At 43.0% G+C, this 10,390-nt stretch overlaps 1 pseudogene; it reads right to left on the reverse strand.

Moving 5' to 3' along the window:
• Positions 1–451: 451 nt before the first annotated feature.
• Positions 452–9,908, reverse strand: LOC114656485 (phosphoribosyl pyrophosphate synthase-associated protein 2-like; annotated as a pseudogene).
• Positions 9,909–10,390: the final 482 nt, after the last annotated feature.

The raw sequence follows: 10,390 nt of genomic DNA on the forward strand, positions 1-10,390 counted from the left end.
CTTGGCAGCGTTTCCTGTGGACTCTCCCTCCTGCCTTCTGCTGGCCAGCAGTTTATATTTACTTCACCCCTCTGTTGTCAGTCCTGGACAAACAGTTTAATCAATGGCACATCTAAATTGCCTGGGTTTAACAATTAATAAAAACACAAGTTAACAAAATGTATGGTTACCAAACATTAATAAGTACAGATATGCTGATTAGGAACCAATATTTCCAAGCCAGGTAAATACAGACATTCTCTAAGGCCAAACTTCAAAGCAGTGATTCCCTTGCAGGACAGCAAATACCATTCATAAGTACAGATAGCCTTTTAACTTCTCACCCCCCAGTCCCAACAGTGGGTGCCTAATGGAACCACCCAGTGCACAAAAAAAATGTAAAAGTGTCCCCCTCTGACATCAGTGTTAGCTACACATTCACTCACGCACATACACACAACTGCAACAAGTCTCAGTCATCCATTCCAATGTTCCAGAAAATATTGTGGATGCATCGAATGGCTTCTGACAAGATCATGCTGATTTCGACCGTCTTGATCTTTGGGCACTGCAGCTTTTGAATCTTGTGAGGTATGCCACTTCATTCATGCCAGACTATTCTATCAAGTGGGGACATTCCAAGGACAAAATGCCATGTGTTGCCATCACACTTATCTTAATAATAATAATTCATTACATTTATGTAGCGTTTTTCTCAGTACTGCTCCCCGCTCTTTAACTCCTTTAGAGCGGATGTCGACTTTTGTTGACACAAGGAGTTGAGGGCCGACTAAAGTCGACATCCAGGGACTGAGAGGTGATAATCAGCTGTAAATGCTGACAAAACTTGCCAACATTGGAGGAATGTCAGATTCGTTGACTTGATGCCAAATCCCTGTGTGAGTGTGAGTAGCGCCTTGCAAAAATGGCATCACATCTGGCGAGATAGCGAAGCGAATGCGCAAAGTAAAATACACAGTGGACGACGTTTTGCCTATATTTTATTATTTTGGATTGGACTCTGACTTGTCGGACTCTGATTTTGGTGCGTGTGATCTGGAGATCGAGATCTAAAATGAAAGTGAGTACCCACCCAAGCTGATCGTGGTGCTGAACACGTTCATGTAGCTAATGCGCCTATGGCAACGTTTGCCTAGGAGGACCACCTCCTACAATGACAAGTGATATAAACCAGATCGTGTCACACTGCGACCGCCACTGCTGCCCATCCACCACCATTGAACTCACCCTTGTACGGCCGCTGCTACCAGAGACAGCAAACACACAGTGAGAGAGGCCACATGACCAGCAACAGACATTTTATGTTGATTTATGAGTGAAACCATTGCTTTTTTTCAGAAAACAGCCTGGCAGCCACTCGCTGCATGCTGCCCCCGGCCCAACATGCTGTCACTGTCGCTGCCACTATGGCCTGAGATGGCTAACATGCTGCAACAGTGCACTGCATACAGCCGCAGATGTTTTATATTAATTTTTGTGAAAAACTATTTCTATGTGTGTTTTTCAGAAAACTGACTTTTTTGCAAAACTATTCAGCCCTGTGAGAAGCAAGAAAGCTGTCCACATCATCAATAATATTATCCACAATAATAGCGATTCGGTCACCATCATCTTCCACTACCGTGAATGGTGGTTTCTCTATAGGAATTAGCAAGGGTGCCTCCAGGCTGGGGTGAATGACCACAATGTTCTTCACAGATTGTAGAGAGTGAAAGCCATCGACTTGGTCCAACACACCATCCTGGGCTTCCCCGTGAATCATAGCAATGCCTAAATGGAGCTGCTCAGCAAAGTACTGTGCTCTTATAGCTGAGGAAGGAAACCTGGCCACAATCACAGCATTCCAGTAGTCAGGAATCTCCACCTGGATATATTGGAAGAGAAAAGTTAACCTCTCGATTGTTAAAAAGGCCTTGGATTTCCTTCTGGTGCAAATCCATTGAAGGTGCGAAACAACTTATGGCTACAGCAGGAACTTACGTGTGTCCAGTCCTTGGTGTTTCACATTAATCCATTCCGTTGTTTTATAAAAGTTTATTTTCCATGTTATATATTTCCACAGGGCGGCACGGTGGCGCAGTGGGTAGTGCTGCTGCCTCGCAGTTGGGACACCTGGGGACCTGGGTTCGATTCCCGGGTCCTCCCTGCGTGGAGTTTGCATGTTCTCCCCGTGTCTGCGTGGGTTTCCTCCGGGCACTCCGGTTTCCTCCCACAGTCTTAAGACATGCAGGTTAGGTGGATTGGCGATTCTAAATTGGCCCTAGTGTGTGCTTGGTTTGTGTGTGTGTCCTGCGGTGGGTTGGCACCCTGCCCGGGATTGGTTCCTGCCTTGTGCCCTGTGTTGGCTGGGATTGGCTCCAGCAGACCCCCGTGACCCTGTGTTCGGATTCAGTGGGTTGGAAAATGGATGGATGGATGGATATATTTCCACAGTCAAATAAAACTTAAGACAGACACGGTAAGAAAATGGAGTGTTTCCAAACTCCTATTAATCCACACACAAACTTACAATAACTTCCAAGTGAATTTGTGAATTTCCCATTGGGATTAATAAAGTATCTATCTATCTATCTATCTATCTATCTATCTATCTATCTATCTATCTATCTATCTATCTATCTATCTATCAAGTTCCCATAAATTCTGCTACCCAGCACCCCTTCATAAAGTATCAATACCCCATTAAAACCGAATAATTATTTAGCTCTATTCTTTATATATAAACTAATCTTGAACTACAAAAATGAAATTAACACATTTTCATATTAACTGAACACTAAAATGTTAATACAGAACTTGGTTCATACATCCATGGTGATTAGGTGAGTGAGACCAGCTTTGCACATTATGGACACCAGTAGCTTAGAGACAATGGAGCCACGCTTCCTCATCTTGCACTGCTTACTGTAAGGGAAATATGGCACCACACCGATGATGCTGTGGGCAGAAGACATCTAATGGGCATATACCATGATCAACAGCTCCATAACAGAGGTGTTCACATCTTTTGAAATAGTCTGGATGATTGAGACATCTTTGCCCCTTAATGATTCCTGAATTTGAACACGAGTTTCTCTCTTGACCTCCTGGTACACTTATACTTTTCCCAGGTCCACTCGCAGTCGCTCAGTAATTCTTGTGGCTAACTTGATGCAGGCAGGATTTGAGTTGGCTGAAAAATATGAGGAGGACTCCCTTGGTGGGATTCATAGTGGGGTCAATTTTAATCTTGGCTGCATGAGGGTGGAAAAACCTGCTCCAAAATAATGAGCACTTTATCCCATTTTCTGATCCTAGATGTTTGTGCTCCTCCGGTTGGCCTGTGACTCACCACAACACACTTCTGAGCACATAAAGTAATTTGATTAAAACTAAAAGTATATCTAAAATGTTTGTTCAGTTCTTGTCACTTGACTGCAGGCTACGCACAAACTTAACCATTCCCTCAGTATCTGTCACTAGACACCCGAAGCATGAGTGTGTACCGTGTTACTGGCAGCAGCAGGCAATATCTTTGCAAAATTTTGGCAATATGATTAATTACATAACACAATGATTTTTTTTTCAGAGGTAGGTATAAACTTCATAGATTGATTATTTATTTATTTCCGTTTCAGTCAGGCTATAGAACAAATCACAGTACAGAAACTGCACTGGTTAAAGTAGTAAATGATTTGCGGGTTTATGCGGACAAAGGCCACATATCTGTTCTTGTTCTCTTAGACTTGAGTGCAGCATTTGACACCATAGACCATAGTATACTTATAAATCGCCTTAGTTAATGGGTGGGCCTCTCCGGCAAAGTCTTAAATTGGTTTCAGTCTTACTTAACAGGTTAAAAATTCTTTGTTAGTTGTGGTGATTGTGGTGATTGAGCCACAGCATGAAGTTATGGGGAAAGAGTAGTGGAAGCTCATTTGAGAAGGGAGGTGATGATTAGTGAGCAGCAGGATGGTTACATGCCAGGAAAGAGCACCACAGATGCAATGTTTGCTCTGAGGGTGTTGATGGAGAAGTATAGAGAAGGCCAGAAGGAATTGCATTGCATCTTTGTGGACCTGGAGCAGTGGTTCTCAAACTGTGGGGCGGGCCCCCCTAGGGGGGCGCGAAGTAACAAAAAGGTGTGAAAGATGTGAAAAAAAGAAAACACGAATCAAAAATATGAATAATACAACTATTGAAACCAAAACAAATTAACTTAAACTACATTCTGATACTAGAAAAAGAAATATAGAGTTAGATAAATGTCGATAAAAGTTAAGTAGGTATAATAAAATATCCATCTATGATATATCATTAATTAAAAAAGAACAAATTGGTATTAGTGGGCTCCTTTCAAAAAAACATTAGGGGGGCACGATTAAAACTGTTATGAAAATTCGGGTCGCAAATACTTAAAGGTTGAGAAATGCTGACCTGGAGAAAGCCTATGACAGGGTGCCTCGAGAGGAGCTGTGGTATTGTATGAGGAAGTCGGGAGTGGCAGAGAAGTATCTAAGAGTTATACAGGATATGTACGAGAGAAGTGTGACAGTGGTGAGGTCTGCAGTAAGAGTGACAAATACATTCAACATGGAGGTGGGATTACATCAGGGATCAGCTCTGAGCCCTTTCTTATTTGCAATGGTGATGGACAGGTTGACAGACAAGATTAGACAGGAGTCCCCATGGACTGTGATGTTTGCTGATGACATTGTGATCTGTAGTGAGAGTAGGGAGCAGGTTGAGGAGACCCTGGAGAGGTGGAGATCTGCTCTGGAGAGGAGAGGAATGAAGGTCAGTAGGACCACCAAGACAGAATACATGTGTCTAAATGAGAGGGAGGTCAGTGGAATGGTGAGGATGCAGGGAGTAGAGTTGGTGATGGTGGATGAGTTTAAATACTTGGGATCAACACTACAGAGTAACGGGGATTGTGGAAGGGAGGTGAAGAAGAGAGTGCAGGCAGGGTGGAATGGGTGGCGAAGAGTGTCAGAAGTGATTTGCGAAAGACGGGCATCAGCAAGAGTGAAAGGGAAGGTCTACAGGACAGTAGTGAGACCAGCTATGTTATATGGGCTGGAGACGGTGGTACAGACCAGAAAGCAGGAGACAGAGCTGGAGGTGGTAGATTTAAAGATGCTAAGATTTGCATTGGGTGTGACAAGGATGGACAGGATTAGAAATGAGGACATTAGAGGGTCAGCTCAGGTTGGATGGTTAGGAGACAAAGTCAGAGAGGCAAGATTGCGTTGGTTTGGACATGTGCAGAGGAGAGATGCTGGGTATATTGGGAGAAAAATGTTAAGGATAGAGCAGCCAGATAAGAGGAAAAGAGGAAAGTCTAAGAGAAGGTTTATGGATGTGGTGAGAGAGGACATGCAGGTGATGGATGTGACAGAGCAAGATGCAGAGAACAGGAAGATTTGAAAAAAGATGATCCGCTGTGGCAATCCATAATGGGAGCAACCAACAGAAGAAGAAGATGTGGTGATTGTACTTTGGAGACCCATGATATTTTATATGGTGAACCACAAGGAGCTATTCTGGGTCCACTTCTCTTTTCAACTTCCATGCTTCCATTTGTTCCGATTATCTCAAAGCACAAGGTTAGCTACCCACAGCTATGCAGATAACACACAGTTTTACTTATCTATAGTGCCCAATGACCCTGATATTCTTGGCTCTTTGATCCTGTGTCTTACTTATATTTCTGAATGAATGATCAGTAACTTTTTTAAACTAAATAAGGAGAAAACAGAAATCTCGGTGATTGGCAAACATGGATATAATGATGGTATTAGAAATAAACTTGATCCCTAAGGCTTAAATGTCAAGCTGGAGGTAAAGGATACAGGGGTAACTATTGACTCTGACCTAAATTTCAAATTATATACTAAAACGATTACTAGAAGTGCATTTCCCCACTTAAGGAATATATCTAAAGTTAGATCTCTTATAACTTAAAAAGATACTTTTGTTTTCAGTCGACTAGATTACTGTAATGAGCTCCTTACAGCAGCGGTTCTCAACCTGTGGGGCGTAACAAAAAAGAGGGCACAAATATTGTCATATGTGGCGTAATTTCGCTATTCGTGGGGAAATTTTAAACTTGTACCAGTGTATCGGCAGCAAAAAATATAGGAATAAATTTTGTTAGGGTTTCAAGAAAACGTTAGGGGGGGCGCGATTAAAACTGAAAACTCGAGTCGCAAATACTTAAAGGTTGAGAAACGCTGCCTTACAGGACTAATAAGAAAGAAATCAATCAGTTAGTTAGTGCAGAATGCAGCAACAAGAATCTTAACTAGAAAAAGAAAATCTAACCACATCACACCAGTCTTGGCATTGTTACATTGGCTACCCATGTAATTTAGAATTAACTTTAAAATACTGCTATTGGTTTACAAAGCCTTAAATAATCTCACCTTGTCCTATATTTTGGAATGTGTTGTCCCCCAACACTCCAAGTTGTAACCTCAGATCTTCAAATGAAGGTCTGCTTAAATTCCAGAAGCCAACCTGAAAAGCATTGGTGAGGCGGCCTTTTGCTGTCATGCACCTAAAATTTGGAATACTTTACCAACAGAAATTCATCAGGCTAATACTACAGTATACAACAATTTAAAAAACTACTAAAAACCCATTATTTTACAATGGCTTTTTCATCACTACATTTTAGTTGTGTCCCTATTAGTCTTTATGGGTATTGAATCATTTTATTCTGGGTTCTGTATTTCCCTACTAATCCCCACTAGTCTCTCCTGTCTTTTCCGGTTCTTCTGTGGTGACGATCTGTACCACCACCACCTGATCAAGGCACCATGCTGCCCCTCTGATTGGATGGTGGGTGTCCCAGATGTCCACTTGACCATCATCATCAGTTTCTTCCATGTGAAGCCTGTAAACAATGAGGACTGATTTAGACCATATATGTTAGGCTCATTTGGGACCGGGTGGACTTTTGGCCTTAGAACCCCTGCAGATTTATTTTTTCTCAGGTTGGGTTTTTATTTGTTTTTTCTGTACTCTTGGACATCCAACCTTACCTTGTCTTTGTTAAATGCTGTATAATATTAATTATTATACAATCTTGCTTGTTTACAGTCATATGAAAATGTTTGGGAACCCCTCTTAATTCTTTGGATTTTTGTTTATCATTGGCTGAGCTTTCAAAGTAGCAACTTCCTTTTAATATATGACATGCCTTATAAAAACAGTAGTATTTCAGCTGTGACATTAAGTTTATTGGATTAACAGAAAATATGCAATATGGATCATAACAAAATTAGACAAGTGCATACATTTGGGCAGCCCAACAGAGATATGACATCAGTACTTAGTTGAGCCTCCTTTTGCAAATCTAACAGCCTCTAGATGCTGTCCTCCTATAGCCTTTGATGAGTGTCTGGATTCTGGATGGAGGTATTTTTGACCATTTGACTGCCGAGTATGGACAGCCTGCTTCAAATCATCCCATAAATTTTCGATGATATTCAAGTCAGTGGACTGTGACAGCCATTCCAGAACATTGTACTTCTCCCTTTGCATGAATGCCTTTGTAGATTTCGAACTGTGTTTTGGGTCATTGTCTTGTTGGAATATCCAACCCCTGCGTACCTTCAACTTTGTGACTGATGCTTGAACATTATCCTGAAGAATTTGTTGATATTGAGTTGAATTCATCCGACCCTCGACTTTAACAAGGGCCCCAGTCCCTGAACTAGCCACACAGCCCCACAGCATGATGGAACCTCCACCAAATGTGACAGTAGGTAGCAGGTGTTCATCTGGGAATGCGGTGTTCTTCTTCCGCCATGCAAAGCGCTTTCTGTTCTGACCAAATAACTCCATTTTTGTCTCATCAGTCCAAAGCACTTTGCTCCAAAATGAATCTGGCTTGTCTAAATGAGCATTGGCATACAACAAGCGACTCTGTTTGTGGCGTGAGTGCAGAAAGGGCTTCTTTCTCATCACCCTGCCATACAGATGTTCTTTGTGTAAATTGCACTGAATTGTAGAACGATGTACAGATACACCATCTGCAGCAAGATGTTCTTGCAGGTCTTTGGAGGTGATCTGTGGGTTGTCTGTAACCATTCTCACAATCCTGCTCATATGCCGCTCCTGTATTTTTCTTGGCCTGCCAGACCTGTTGGGTTTAACAGCAACTGTGCCTGTGGCCTTCCATTTCCTGATTCCATTCCTTACAGTTACAGAAACTGACAGTTTAAATCTCCGAGATAGCTTTTTGTAGCCTTCCCCTAAACCAGGAGACTCAAAATGTTTGTTTTCAGATCTTTTGAGAGTTGCTTTGAGGATCCCATGCTGTTACTCTTCAGAGGAGAGTCAAAGGGAAGGAAGCACAACTTGTAATGGACCACCTTAAACACCTTTATATCTCATGACTGGACACACCTGTCTATGAAGTTCAAGGCGTAACGAGCTCATCCAACCAATTTGGTGTTACAAGTAATCAGCATTGAGCAGTGACAGGCATTCAAATCAGCACAATGACAAGGGGACCCACATTTGTGCACAGCCAGTTTTTCACATTTGATTTAATTTCATACAACTAAATACTAAGTCACTAAAAATCTTTGTTCGGAAAACAACGCAGTACTCAGATGTTCTTAGGAAATGAAAGACATACCACTGGTATCTTATTTGTTGAAAGGAGAGTCAATTATTGTGCAGGCTGAGAGGGGGTCCCAAACTTTTTCATATTAACTTCCTTTTTATTTCATCTTGTAAAGCATTTTGAGCTACACTGTTTGTATGAAAATGTGCTATGGAAATAAATGTTGTTATTGTTGTTATTTGTATCAGAAGGCATGTAAAATTTTAACAGGCAACAAGAAAAGTAATGTGTGACAAGAGACAGTTTACAGGTTCAAATAGTGTTGTTCGTCAGACAGACCGGAGGTTGGCGCTCTCATCTGATCCTCTCTCCTCTTGTTCCTCTGCAGTTCAGCCGAAGGCCCTGCCTCCCAGTGACATCACCGCCGGACCACCCACTGTTGACATCACATCCGGCAAACCGTGATGACATCATTTCCGGTACCCAGACTCCCCCTTCTTACCACATCAGTTCCTCTTCTGGCCGCCCAGACTCCACCTCTTTCTCTTATCCACCATATTTATAAAGCCAACTCAACCTGCTAGTCAGTTCAGTTGTGAACTCCGCTTATGTAAAGATGTTTATCTTTTGCTGATTTTTTAGTCGGTGCGGTGGCCGTCCCCAGACCTTTTTTTCTGCCTTGTGAAAGACCAGCCTCAACACAGACAGACACGGTCTCCAAATGTCCAAAACACGCACCGTTTATTTTCTTAGGCGCACACAGCACAAACACAGTGGACAAATCACCACACTAAACTCAGTGCTTTTCCTTTCTTCAGCCGCCTCCACTCCTCTCTTGCAAGCTCCGTCCACTGCCACCCGACTCCCGCTCCTCGAAGGGAGTGATTCAGCCCCTTTTATCCCGCCCTGGATGGGTTCCAGGTGCTCTATGATGGTCTTCTGGAAGCACTTCCTAGTGTGGTGGAAGTGCTGCCCTTGCACCCGGAAGCACTCCGGGCGTACATGGTTCCTGATTCGGCAGCACTTCCTGGTGTGGAGGAAGTGCTGTCCTCCAGGGCTCCATGATCATCCAGGTGCCCTGATGGAATCCAGGGGAGCTGCCCTCTTGCGCCCAGGAAAAGATAGTGTGCCCCTCTCCCATTTTCAAGGTCCCTAATTTTTTACCACACATGCTAAGTGCATGTTTGCTTGTGCTTATCTCACCTTCGCCGACTTTGTGTGTTTGGTGGAGGGTGTGTCTTTAGAAAAAGTCTAAGAGCAAAAGAGAGAGTGTGTGCCCCCTGCAGAGTAAATACTTACATTTGTAGGTGGAGAACGGGCATCCCAGCAGGATCAGAGGTGATGCCATTACCTAGACTGGAGGCCAGCACGATGACGCAAGCAAATTGGCTAACGGATCACAGAAATAACTTTGTGTAGGGCCAACGTGAAATAATGGAAGGACCAGTGGAAGCTGAGATTTGGGAGCAGTTCCAATCCCCTTACACTAGGGGGCAGTGGTCCTCATATGGCAACCCAGAAGGGGCACCTGTAGGGGTGCTTGGAAATTACAACCCCGTTGGCATAGAGGGCAGTGTCGGTGGGTGAGGAGGACCTCCTTACTTTCTATGCTTCCCGAGTGGCATCAGAAGCTTTCCCGGGTCTGACTTAAAAGGAGTCCACTGCCTCACATCGGGCAACACTCAACAGGAGGTAGAGAGAAGGAAGAATTAATTTCTTTTGTGCAATTGTGGCTTATTTTAGAGAAGTGATTATTGGTAAGGTGCTTGGTGTCAATAAATACCTTTATTTTATTCATATAACGTCTGGTGTTATACTGTGTCTCTGGCC

The sequence above is a fragment of the Erpetoichthys calabaricus genome, chromosome 8, assembly GCF_900747795.2.
Source record: "Erpetoichthys calabaricus chromosome 8, fErpCal1.3, whole genome shotgun sequence".
Classification (NCBI taxonomy): domain Eukaryota; kingdom Metazoa; phylum Chordata; class Cladistia; order Polypteriformes; family Polypteridae; genus Erpetoichthys; species Erpetoichthys calabaricus.